Source organism: Triticum urartu, chromosome 5 (genome assembly GCF_003073215.2).
Source record: "Triticum urartu cultivar G1812 chromosome 5, Tu2.1, whole genome shotgun sequence".
Lineage (NCBI taxonomy): Eukaryota > Viridiplantae > Streptophyta > Magnoliopsida > Poales > Poaceae > Triticum > Triticum urartu.
In genome coordinates this window covers 313322847-313336919 of record NC_053026.1, presented here as the reverse complement: position 1 = coordinate 313336919, position 14073 = coordinate 313322847, and positions in this window count along the sequence as shown.

Sequence of the window (14073 nt, the reverse complement as noted above, 5' to 3'; positions counted from 1 at the left end):
CAAGGATACTGAGGATGTCATTCCTACTGAAGAATCTGCTGAAGAAGAACATCATGCTGGTGCACCTGAAGAAAATGGTTCTGAAGAAAATGAGCAAATTCCTTGTCGTCAACCTGCTCATCCTCGTGTCGCAAATGAAGTGCAGATTGAGAAAATCATCAGCGACATCAATGCACTAGGTCCTCTCACACGCTCAAAAGCTTCACATTTGTCTAACTTTTGTGGGCACTTTGCTTTTATCTCTATCGCAGAGCCCACTAAGGTAGATGAAGCATTTCTGGAGCCTGAGTGGATTCAAGCTATGCAAGAGGAATTACATCAGTTCGAGCTCAACAATGTCTGGGAACTTGTCAAGCGACCAGACCCTTGCAAGCACAATATCATCGGCACCAAATGGATCTACCGCAACAAGCAAGATGAAAATGGCCTTGTGGTGAGGAATAGGGCACGGCTTGTAGCTCAAGGCTACACACAGGTTGAAGGAATTGATTTTGATGAAACTTTTGCACCTGTTGCTAGACTTGAGGCTATTCGCATATTACTTGCCTATGCTAACCATCATGACATCATCTTATATCAAATGGATGTGAAAAGCGCATTCCTCAATGGTAAGCTTGAGGAAGAAGTATATGTTGCTCAACCCCCAGGTTTTGAAGACCCAAAGCATCCCGACAAAGTCTTCAGCTCAATAGGGCCCTCTATTGCCTCAAGTAGCCCTCTCGGGCGTGGTATGATACTTTGCAGGAATTCCTCATGAAGAAAGGCTTCAAACCCGGTTCACTTGACCCAACTCTTTTCACCAAAACCAATGATGATGAATTATTCGTGTGCCAAATATATTTTGATGATATTATCTTTAGCTGTACTGACCAACGTTACACTAACGAATTTGGTTATATGATGAGGGAGGAATATGAAATGTCTATGACGGGAGAATTGAAATTCTTCTTAGGTTTTCAAATTCGTCAACAGCGCAATGGCATCTTCATATCTCAGGAGAAATATCTCAAAAACGTATTGAGGAAATTCGGTATGCAAGATTGCAAATGTGTCAAAATCCCTATACCCACAAATGGCCATCTATGCACTGATGAAAATGGTATTGACTTCGATCAAAAGGTATACCGCTCCATGATTGGTTCTTTATTGTATTTATGTGCATATAGGCCAGATATTATGCTTAGTGTTTGCATGTGTGCCCGCTTTCAAGCTACACCGAAGGAATCACACCATAAGGCTGTGAAGCATATTCTTCGATATCTAACTCACACTCCAACACTTGGATTATGGTATCCCGAGGGCTCGGCTTTTGATCTCATTGGATATTCAGACTCTGACTATGCTAGTGATCATGTGGACCGCAAGTCTACATCAGGCACATGCCATTTCCTTAGACGATCCTTGGTTTGTTGGTCCTTGAAGAAACAGAACTGCGTATCACTCTCTACTGCTGAAGCTGAGTACATTGTTGTTGGTTCTTGTTGTACTCAATTGCTATGGATGAATCAAACCGTCAAGGACTACGGCATCAATGTGAAGAATGTGCCTCTCTACTGTGAAAATGGGAGTGCCATCAAAATTTCTCATAACCCAGTTCAGCACTCGAAGACAAAGCACATTCAGATTAGTCATCATTTTTTGCATGATCATGTGTTGAAGGGCGACATCTCTATCGAGCACGTGAAGACTGAAGAACAGCTAGCCGATATCTTCACAAATCCCTTGGATGAGAAGAGATTTAGCAAGTTGCGGTGTGAGCAAAATATCTTAGAATCTTCAAATGTCCTTTGAAAAGGACACACATCCTAACACTTATGCAAAATTGATGACTTACATGTGCAACACACGAAGTAACGTTTTTCTTCAATCAATGAAGACTAACCCTCTAAGTTTGAAGAAATTAACGAAGAATTTGATTCTCAAAGCCCTACGACAATTATACGTGACGTCTGAAATCATCATTCTTATACGGTGGGTCATGCCACCAACAAAAGTTGAAAATCTTCAATTTGTGTTTTTTCAGTTTTGAAATTCCTCACTTGTTCAATTCCTTCAACTTGTCATTGTCTTCATTTTTTCCATCATTGTTCTTGACTGACTATATATATATATGTGTGTGTGTGTGTGAGAGAGAGAGAGAGTTTATGTCCTATACAACATTCACTTATTGCTATTTCTTCAAGTTGCCTTTTTCTGCTAAGTGAATGTGATCGGACCCTTCCCCCTCTATGCTAAACTCAACCCAGTCTGTTCACAAATTCTTCATGTGCATTATGTTTGAAACATGTTCAAAATCTTCACTGTGTCCTTGTCAGCTGAAGAATTTCCGAACGAAACGTTAAAAAATTCTTATCTGAATTTTCGGCTTTTGCCGCTCAAACCGTTCCACATCCCACGATTGGATTTATCTATTCGCCCATGATCTCACACGATCTCCACCGCTCTGTACGTGGGTGACACATGTCGCTAGGATGAGAAGGGTCAAGGGCACATTCGTCCAATTTCCTCGAGCGAGCGGTTCTTCACCTCGGCTATATATACCCCTCACCCTCCTCAGACTGCATTTACCTTGCTTGACCTCACTCCCCTCACTCGAGCTCTCAAGACCTAGCGCCGCCGCTACTTCCATCGTCGCCGGTGAGGAAGAGTTTCACTGCCTCGACCTCGTCGCCGTCGTACTCGCACCGGCCGCGGATTTCTTCTCTCCACCGCCATCGTAGCTGTCTTCCTCTGCCGAGTTAGGGCATGGAAGACCTGGACTGACGAACTTCCAATCTACTACTCCCAGTTCGTCGTGTTCTTCGTCAAGGGTAATTAAAAGTTACTTTTACTGCCCTTGTTGATTCTGATGATTTCTACAAAATCTTCAAAAGGTGTTTATTCTTCAACTTTCACACTCTAAACACCTTACACAAGCATATGTTCTTGATATGTTTCTCTAAGCTATATTTTTCTTCAAGATTCCTCAATTTTGTGGATTTTCAATATATACAACTCTGGAACCTAAGTCAAAAATGCTTAGTGAAATTCCTCAAGACACCACTGGTCAAATTCCTCAAACTTGTTCTTTTTGCAAAAACTTTTGAGAACGCATATGACCTCTCCAAATTCTTCGCACCTATACTTTGTTCACAGGTAAACATGTCCGCTTTTGAATCACTAGCTAGGTTCTCATCAACTTAACTCATTTGCAGCATTCCTCGAAGACCAAGTTGCATACCTCTTCAGAGAACTCAATTATTCAAAATCCTTAGCTGAAGAAAATGGCAGATGGCAAGAAACCTCAGAAGGGAGGCAAGAAACTAGAAGTTAACACAACATTTGAGATCCCTGATGACATCTATGAAGAATATTGTACTCCTGATGAAGCCAAGCATGGCAAGGAGAACAAGAATCAGCGCAAGGTGCGCATACAAAGGATAGAGAGGAGATGGGCACGGGAATGGAGGGATTACAGATATGTCACTCCAAAGTACATGAAGAAATTCACTCTTCACCCTCCTTACCCAAGACCTCCGTTGGCACCTGGCTAAATTGCTGATCCTACTAGCCTCAAGCGTGGTGAGGACTATCCTGATGAATGGGCAAAACGGCAAGCCAAGCTAGCCAAAATGGCCAAGGAAGCAGTGAGGAAATTCAATGAAGACTCCGCTGGTGTCACTGTTAAGGCTTCTGCTAGCAAACCCAGGAAGTCTATGCAAAAGAAGCCATCTCTCAAGCCTAGTTCTTCACCAATGCCCTCACAGCCCAGCTCATCCATGCCCTCATGGCAGATTCCTCAAGCTGCACCAGTTCCTCCAAGTGCAAAGCCCTCGGCTCCTCCGGCAAAGTCCTCAGCACACGTGCATCTTGCCTCGTGCCAAAGGACCACAAGCATTTCAATTGCCTCAGGAGCCTCTGCAAGTTCTTCTGCTCCTCCACAGTCCTCAACAGGCCCCACTTTGCTGAAGACTAAGGCTACTGCTAGACGAGGCTAAAGAACAAGTCCTCATAAGAAGCAGGTTGCCTTTCATGTGCTGTCCAGTGAAGACGAAGCTGATGATGAAGAACTCACTGAAATCATTAGAGACGGACAACAAAGGGCCGCTAGAGACAAAGGTAGCAATGTGCCATTAATGCTGGATCCAAAGTTGACCCTAGACTTCATCGACATATGGCATAAGGACCCCAACACTCCTTTGCATGAGCTGAACCTCACTCCTGGTCAAAGTCATATGTTGACTGCCTTCATTGGTGAGGAAAAATGGAAATTTGAACAGGGGAGGAAGGTGAAGAAAGCTCAATACAAGAAAGAGCGCTTTCTGAAGTAAAATGTTTTAAAGCTATCACCTGATGAACTTGTCGCTCTGCAATCTGAGATCAAGAATCTCAGTGATGAATTTGATCGATACTATGCTGACTGGCTAGGAGCCAAAGTCAAATTCGTCAAGCTTACCAAGGGATTCACCTCAAATGTTGCTGCCTCAATGCAACATGAAATTCCTTAGGCTGAAGCATCTACCCAGCCTACTGAAGAACATGCCAGCACCGCTGATAAAAGTAAGGCTGCTGATGAAACTGAAAATACCAGGACTGATGAAGTTATTCTAGCCGCTGATGAAATTGCCAGGGCAACCACTAGTGTTGCGCCTGAAGACACTAAACAAGTCAGGCCAGCTGCATCAGTTGCGTCTGAGGTAAATGAACCAATTTACTCTGCTCCTCCTGCACCAACACCAAGTCCTACCCTTCCTTCTGCATCAGAAGCAAAGAAAACCAAGGCTACGGAGCGAGCAACAGTGAAGAAACGGAAAGCATCTGCTACCTCAGAGTCTTCTGCACCGAAGAAGGCGAAGACTTTGACAAGCTCCTATGAAAATCCAATTGATGCTATTCCTGTTTCTAGCATGCCATCAAAGGAGATTATTCCCTTTGGTGAGGATTATGAGAGCCCAAGCGGATCAGATGAAGATGTTCCTTCTACTGCTTCGTCAGAGCAGTTGGACGAAGAAATTGAAGTGGATGATATCCCTTCAACCCCACTGGTATCATCACCCATGCCTTAGTTCACGGCTGAAGATGCAGGCATTGAAGAAATGGATGAAGAAGACAAAGACGTGCACATTGGGTGCACCACTCCAGTTCTAAATGATGACTATTGGGAAAGTCATCACCCCAATTCACCCATGTTCACCCCACTTCAAAATATTCCTCCATCCCCTGTCCAGACTAAAGAAATTCAAACGGGCGCTGATGAACGTCAAGCGTCTCTTCTTACCATCCATGAAGAAATTCCAGCCACTAGTGCTGATGCTCATGTTGTTGAAGAAGTGGAGACCCAGGCTGTTCCTGAAGATGTGGAAACTGAAATTCCTCAGCCTGTGGCCCCTGAGACTATGATCCCAGAGGTTGTGAAGACATTGACTGATACTCCTCAGCCCAAGACGAAGAATCCCTTCTAAAAGAAGCAGAAATTCAAAGTTGATGACTTCTTTCATGAGCATGTATTCTTCACTTATTACAACCTGTATGATTCTGCTCACCTTCGAAGGAAGCGTTTCTGGACAGCAAGTCAGATGAATTTCTATTCTTCTCTACTTTTCAACAAAGACAAGATCTTTGACCATGAGCATATTCCTCATGTGGATATGGAGTCACTGCCTTGCTTCACCCCAATCCTTAGTGTTCTTCACGACACTGGGCTACTGAATTTCTGCACCGACATATGTGACTGGAATGAAGAGCTAATTCTTCAGTTCTATGCTACATTGCACATCACCGGCAACGCTGAAGATGTGAATTCATGGGTGCTAGACTGGATGACAGAGAACACGCACTACACAGCACCGGCCTCTGAATTGCTTCATGCCCTGCCTGTCAGTCCTCCCCTTGAAGGTGCATAGCTCATCTACCATCAACATCAACTATCTGATCATTACATGCAAGTGTTGATGAAGCCGCTGAAGCCTGGTCAAGCCCCCAGAACCAAATTCCTCGTGAAGGAATTGCTCTATGCACCAAGGACCGTCTACAGGATTCTGACCAAGACCCTGAGTCCAATCAAAGGACATGACTCTAATGAAGAAGAGGCCGTTGGCATCACGAAGAATCTTCTATTCAACATCATCCATGGTGTTCCAATCAACTACCATGATTTCTTCATGAGGACTCTAGCAAATGTTGCATTGTCACCTTTTGAGTTGAAGCCTTACGCTCCCTGGATTATGAGAATCCTCAGATCAAGGTCTTCAATCAATTACAAGGCTGATACTCTTAACCATGGCACCTACTTGCCCCCTATTGAAGTCCTCAATTGGACATTTTCCTCAGCAGATGAGAAGGGCAAGGCGACTGCAATTATTGATGAAGGCATTCGTCCATTGGATGGACAGTTCCGCAAAGCTGCAGCCTACTCCACCAATGATGACTCTGCCACTCATGATTTTGCTGCTAATGCTTCAAAGCAAAATCCTCAAGGCACAGCTCCAAGGGTGATGACTGATCGTGAGCTTATCCTCGGTCTTCACTAGAAGGTCGATCACAACCACAAATGGGTCAAGCGTCAGTTTGGTTCAGTTCTTCAAATCATGACCATCACTCGGAATCCAGTGAAGAAGAACCACTACTACCTCCATGAAGTCTTTGATCACACCTGGGTTGTTCTGTCTCATCTCTACGGTGAAGAAGATCTTAAGCGGATGGGCTTCAAGCAGGACTTTGACTGGTCTCAGCCACCTTTGAGGAAATTCAAGAAGGTCAAAGTTCCTCACTTGGTGGCCAGCTCTTATTCTTCATCGCGCGAGAGTGATGAAAATGAAGACTTAGACGACACTACGGCAGGCACTACTTCAACAACCGACCCCAACAACACTGGCGCTCCTCCATTGACTTCGTGATGATATTCTTCAGGCGCGTTAGTCCTCATTTTTCGTCCCTTTTGGTCATTCGATGACAAATGGGGGGGGGATTTGAGTTAGTCTTTAAGCGGGTCTCTATATATGGGTGTTTTTTTTGCTAAGTTACAACCCTCGTTCTTTTGAAGACTTTGTTGGACCGAGTTGTAATCTTAACTCTGATGGTGGTCTGATACTTCTTCTATGTTCTTCTGCATGCTATTTCCTCATATATGTTAATGCACGCATGTTGAATTACATCAGTCACCATATTTCTTTATGCATTTCAAATTCTTCGTATCATATGATAAATGTGTGTATGAATTACAAGATATAGGGGGAGATCTCCATGATTCTACTCTTCAATGTGCATTGCTTCTCAAAAGCAAATTCCTCACTATGCACATCTTCAGGGGGAGTTCTTCTATATCTTGCAATCAAATTCCTCAATATCAGTATTTACACTTCATATGTTTATCCCCGTTGAAAACGTAACCTATATTGTCATCAATCACCAAAAAGGGGGAGATTGTAAGTGCATCTAGTGTTGATACGTCTCCAACGTATCTATAATCTTTTATTGTTCCATGCTATTATATTATCCATCTAGGATGTTTTATATGCTATTTTATCTGATTTTTGGGACTAACCTATTAACCTAGAGCCCAGTGCCAGTTTCTGTTTTTCCTTGTTTTTGAGTTTTACAGAAAAGGAATACCAAACGGAGTCCAATTGGCCTGCCAATTTTTGTGGATTTTTTATGGACCAAAAGAAGCCCTCGGAGTAAAAGAGTTGGGCCAGAAGAGTCCTGAGTCGTCCACGAGGGTGGAGGGCGCGCCCTACGCCCCTGGGTGTGCCCCCCTATCTCGTGGACGACTCGGAGACCCCCTTGACGTGAGGCTGATGCCAAAAATTCCTATAAATACAGGAACCTGCAGAACATAACCTAGATCGGGAGTTCCACCGCCGCAAGCCTCTATAGCCACCAAAAACCAATCGGGACCCTGTTCCGTCACCCTACCGGAGGGGGGATCCTTCACCAGTGGCCATCTTCATCATCCTGACGCTCTCCATGACGAGGAGGGAGTAGATCACCCTCGGGGCTGAGGGTATGTACCAGTAGCTATGTGTTTGATCTCTCTCTATCGTGTTCTTGATTTGGCACGATCTTGATATATCGCGAGCTTTGCTATTATATTTGGATCTTATGATGTTTCTCCCCCTCTACTCTCTTGTAATGGATTGAGTTTTCCATTTGAAGTTATCTTATCGGATTGAGTCTTTAAGGATTTGAGAACACTTGATGTATGTCTTGCATGTGCTTATCTGTGGTGACAATGGGATATTCATGTGATCTACTTGATGTATGTTTTGGTGATCAACTTGCGGGTTCAGTGACCTTGTGAACTTATGCATAGGGGTTGGCACACGTTTTCGTCTTGACTCTCTGGTAGAAACTTTGGGGCACTCTTTGAAGTACTTTGTGTTGGTTTGAATAGATGAATCTGAGAGTGTGTCATATCGTATAATCATACCCACGGATACTTGTGGTGACATTGGAGTATCTAGGTGACATTAGGGTTTTGGTTGATGTGTGTCTTAAGGTGTTATTCTAGAATGAACTCTAGGATAGATTGAACGGAAAGAATAGCTTCGTGTTATTTTACTATGGACTCTTGAATAGATTGATCAGAAAGGATAACTTTGAGGTGGTTTCATACCCTACAATAATCTTTTCGTTTGTTCTCCGCTATTAGTGACTTTGGAGTGACTCTTTGTTGCATGTTGAGGGATAGTTATATGATCCAATTATGTTATTATTGTTGAGAGAACTTGCACTAGTGAAAGTATGAACCCTAGGCCTTGTTTCAAGGCATTGCAATACCATTTTCGCTCATTTTTATCATTAGTTACCTTGCTGTTTTTATAATTTCATATTACAAAAACCTATATCTACTATCCATATTGCACTTGTATCACCATCTCTTCGCCGAACAAGTGCACCTATACAATTTGCCATTGTATTGGGTGTGTTGGGGACACAAGAGACTCTTTGTTATTTGGTTGCAGGGTTGTTTGAGAGAGACCATCTTCATCCTACGCCTCCCACGGATTGATAAACCTTAGTATTCTACTTGAGTAAATTTGCTACGGTCCTACAAACCTCTGCACTTCGAGACCCAACAACGTCTACAAGAAGAAGCTTGTGTAGTAGACATCAAGCAATTTCTGGCACCTTCGCCAGGGAGGTGAGTGCTTGAAGGTATATCTTTAGATCTTGCAATCGAATCTTTTAGTTTCTTGTTTTATCACTAGTTTAGTCTATAAAAGAAAACTACAAAAAAATGGAATTGAGGTTGCCTCATATGCTCATCTTTTTAATATCTTTCGTGAAAATGATGGAAAGGAAATTGTGCTCAAGTGTTAGAAGAAGAATGCATTAAAATGTTTGGCACAAAATATTTTAATGATGAGCACGATTGCAATGTTGTTAGTATGAATTCTTTGAATATCCATGATGCTAATGATATGCGAAGCCACAAGCTTGGGGATTCTATGTTTGATGAAGATGATATTTTTAGTCCCCCAAGTTTTGATGAGAATATTTATTATGATGAAAGCATGCCTCCTATTTATGATGATTATATTGATAATAGTGGATTTGGAGAGGTCATGACTTTATTTAGTGATGAATCCACTATTGCGGAAGAGGTTCCAATTGATTATGAGAACAAAGTTGCTATCTATGATGATTATTGTGATGGCATGTATGCTATAAAAAATAATGATAACCATGAAACTTGTCATCTTGAATTTAATTTTCAATTGGATTATGCCTCACATGATAGTTATTTTGTTGAGTTTGCTCCCACTACTATTCATGAGAAGAAATTTTCTTATGTGGAGAGTAATATAAATTCTATGCTTGTAGATCATGAAAAGAATGCTTTATGTGATGGTTATATTGCTGAATTCATTCATGATGCATGATGCTACTGAAAATTATTATGAGGGGGGAATATATGCTTGTAGGAATTGCAATAATATCAAGTTTCCTCTCTATGTGCTTAAAATATTAAAGTTATGCTTGTTTTGCTTTCCTATGCTAGTTGATTATTGTTTCCATAAATTGTTTGCTCACAAAATACCTATGCATAGGAAGTGGGTTAGACTTAAATGTGCTAGTCATATTCTTCATGATGCTCTCTTTATGTTTCAATTCTTATCTTTTATGTGAGCATCATTGAAATCATCATGCCTAGCTAGGGGCGTTAAACGTTAGCGCTTGTTGGGAGACAACCCAATTTTATTTCTGTTCTTTACTTTTTGCTCCTGTTTAGTAATAAATAATTCATCTAGCTTATGTTTATATGTGGTTTTATGTTTTAATTAGTGTTTTTGCCAAGTAGAACCTTTGGGAAGACTTGGGTGAAGTCTTTGCGATCTTGCTATAAAAAACAGAAACTTTTGCGCTCACGACATTAGCTGCCATGTTTACTAGAGAGTGCTTTTAGGTTGATTCTTTTTGCGGATGATTAATACACAAATTCCACACGTCCACCAATTTATTTAAGAATTTTTGGAGCTCCAGAATTATTCGAACAAATCAGATTACTACAGACTGTTCTGTTTTTTACCGATTCTGTTTTTCGTGTGTTGTTTGCTTATTTTGATGAATCTATGAGTAGTATCGGAGGGTATGAACCATGGAGAAGTTAGAATACAGTAGATATTACACCAGTATGAATTTATAATTAGTTCACAACAATACCTATGTGGTGGTTTTAGTTTCTTATGCTAACGGAGCTTACGAGTTTTCTGTTGAGTTTTGTGTTGTGAAGTTTTCAAGTTTTGGGTAAAGATTCGATGGACTATGGAATAAGAAGTGGCAAGATCCTAAGCTTGGGGATGCCCAAGACACCCCAAGGTAAAATTCAAGGATAACCAAAAGCCTAAGCTTGGGGATGCCCCAGATGGTATCCCCTCTTTCGTCTTCGTTCATCGGTAACTTTACTTGGAGCTATATTTTTATTCACCACATGATATGTGTTTTGCTTGGAGCGTCATTTTGTTTTATTTTGTTTTACTTGCTGTTTGAATAATATCCCAAGATCTGAAATTCTTAAATGTTAGAGAGTCTTCACATAGTTGCACAATTATTCGACTACTCATTGATCTTCACTTATATCTTTTGGTGTAGTTTGTCATTTGCTCTAGTGCTTCATTTATATCTTTTATAGCACGATGGTAGTTTTATTTTGAAGAAATAGATGAACTCTCATGCTTCACTTATATTATTTTGAGAGTCTTAAATATCATGGTAATTTGCTTTGGTTAGGAATTTAGTCCTGATATGTTTGGCATCCAAGAGGGATATAATAAAAACTTTCATATAAAGTGCATTGAATAATATGAGAAGTTTGATTCTTTATGATTGTTTTGAGATATGAAGATGGTGATATTAGAGTCATGATACTGCCCCTTAGTGATTTTGGTGTATTGAAGACTTATAGGTTAAGGGACTAATGTGTTTGTGAGTGTACACAGGTCTATGAGTCTATGAGGAGTTTGATATTTACAATGAAAGTTGACCCCTAAAAATGAATGTCTTCAACTGAAGACTTTGGCTTTCTGAAGACTTTGAAAGTGAAGAAATTGGTGTGACCTTGAAGACTAGATATTCGTGCGAGGAACATGAAGCGTGAAGACTTTTGTTTTCGTAGTTTCGTTTTCTCTTTCTTGAGTCATAGTAAACACCGTACTGTTAAAGGGGGTCGAGGAAAAACTAAGGAAAAGTTTCCAAGTGATGCTCATCTCAAAATCCTATACCTACCAATCGCTTCGAGTGAAGCCATTAGAAATCTCATATAGTTCAGTCAATTTCTTTAGTGACAGACACGAAGTTCTTCTGGTCTCTAAGGAATTTGTTCTGACTGAGGAGTTAGGAATTCGCCAGTGCAGATTGCCTAGAAGTGAGGCACATGATAGCCCTGAGGAATTTGGACCTCAAATTTCCGACCGTTGCGGTCCTATGCGCTAGCTATCCCAAAATATCTTATCCACCTAACGGTCATATCATTGAAGGGCATTTATATCTTATCATGTCGGGCTGCTCCCTAGGCTATAAATACCCGCCCCCCTACAACCACTAGCTGGTTGGCTACTCCGAGAGAAACTGACACTTTTCATTGAGAGCATCCCATCCTCCGAGGACTTTGAGCAAAAATCATCAAGTGAGGAAAACCCCAAACCCAAACACCTACAAAACCAAAGTGATTGAGCATCACTGAAGAGATTGTTCCTGTGTGGATCTGGCGCTTGTGTAACGCCCCGAGACCGATGTGCCAGTTGTCGTCCAGTTTTTCGCCGTCGTTGCCATGTCATTTGCTTGCGTGTTGCATTTCATCATATCATCATGTTTTCAAAACTTGCGTCTGTCCCAGTCTCCTCGTTCCTACCGTTGTCCGTTCCGAACCCAGACGCACTCGCATGTGCCCACGGCATGTCCGAAATAGTATTTTATAAGTGGTCGGGAAATGTTCTCGGAATGGGATGAAAGTTGGCGTGCGGTGTCGTTTTGTTATTAGTAGACCGCCTGCTAAGTTTCATCGCGTTCGGAGTTCGTTTGACGCCCCAACGGATAACTATAGCGGCAATATAGCCGGTCTAACGTCGGACGTTTTCGGTCTCCGGAAACAGATGCCGGGCCCTCTCTCTCTCTTCTCCCCCTCCCAGTCTCGCCACAGCCCACCTAGTCCATCCTCCTTCCCCTCTTCGCTTCCGGAGTTGTCCGATGCGACCGCACGGTCCGAAACCCTCTCTGCACAGTGCATCAAACCCCTCACGTGAGCGTCCGAAAGTTGTCCCGGACCCGACCCGGGGTGTCGCCACGGTTGTGTCCGGATCATCCCCAAACGTCTACAAAATGTCATCGTTTTCCTATTTGGACTTCCTAGTGTTTTATTCTCGACCGCTCGATTTTAATTGGAGGGACGGATTAGCCCCTAAACTTCCCTCTTTGCCATATATATAGTCCACTCCTAGACTATTTTGGACAAATCCCTAATTTCTAGGGATCCTCTAGTCGCCGCCGTCGCACCGTCTCATCACCCAGCTCGGGATCCCCATCCCACCAACCACCGAGCCCGAGCTCCACCTCGTTTTCCCCACCATAATCTCAAATCCATCGATCCACCCAACCACGCATCTTGCTCCTCTTGTGCACCCCGCCTTCGCCCACCGTGCCTCGTCGGACCGGCCTTGCCGGAGACCAGCGCAGCTCACACCTCCAGCCATCCCCGTCGAGCCATCGGCGTCCTCCAGCAGAGCCGCGCCCTTCCTCTCCAACCTCCCCTCGTCCAGGAGCCGAGCTCCTCGATCCATCCTCGTGCCCGAGGCCTCCTCCTGCCTCGCTCGATCTGGACAAAGAGGGTCCCAAGCATCTCCACCATCGCCGCCTCAGTTGAGTGCCGCCCTGGTTCCCTTTCTATCCTTCCTCCGGTCCCCTCATCTCATCTCCCTCTCTGAATCGTGTTGCGATGCCGTTGTTTTCTGCAGAGCCACTGCCGTCACGGAGCCCCAACTCCGGCCACCTCGTCTCCGCGGTGCTCTGACGCCTCGGATTCCGTCTGACCGCCGGCGTCCCGTCCTCGCCGCTGCTTCGAACACACGCGCGCGCCTGCCTCCCTCGTCTCGCAAGCCTCGGCGTGGGTCGACCGCGTCCGCCGCCATGGGCTTCTTCATGGAGCACTCGACGCCATGGACGGCCTCGAGCTCGTCGCCAACGCCAGCCTCCTCTGCTAGAATCTCCAGCCTCACCCCGCGCCCTGGGTTCGGCCGATCTGGGCCTCCCCATGCCCTCGCCGGAGTCACCCGCTGGTGAGCTCCTTCGTGGCGCCGCCCTGCCCCTTTTTCCTTCCTTTCCCTTGCGTCGCTCCACTGCCGATCTCCTTGCCTCTTCGTTGTTTTGCCGCAGGAGTCGAGGCCACAGCTTTCCCTTCCACTGGATCCCGCCGCCGCGCTGCCGTTTCCGGTCTCCAGCCGCTCAAGTCCTGCCTCGCCGCACCTCTGCTTCGTGCGAGCAAAGATGAGACGACTGCTGCAGAGCCGCCTCGCCCCGCCGCGCTGAACCGCTGTTGTCTGCTTCGTCAAATCGTGCGAGAGGAGCTCGCCTGATCCAGCCGCGCGTTGACCGAGCTGG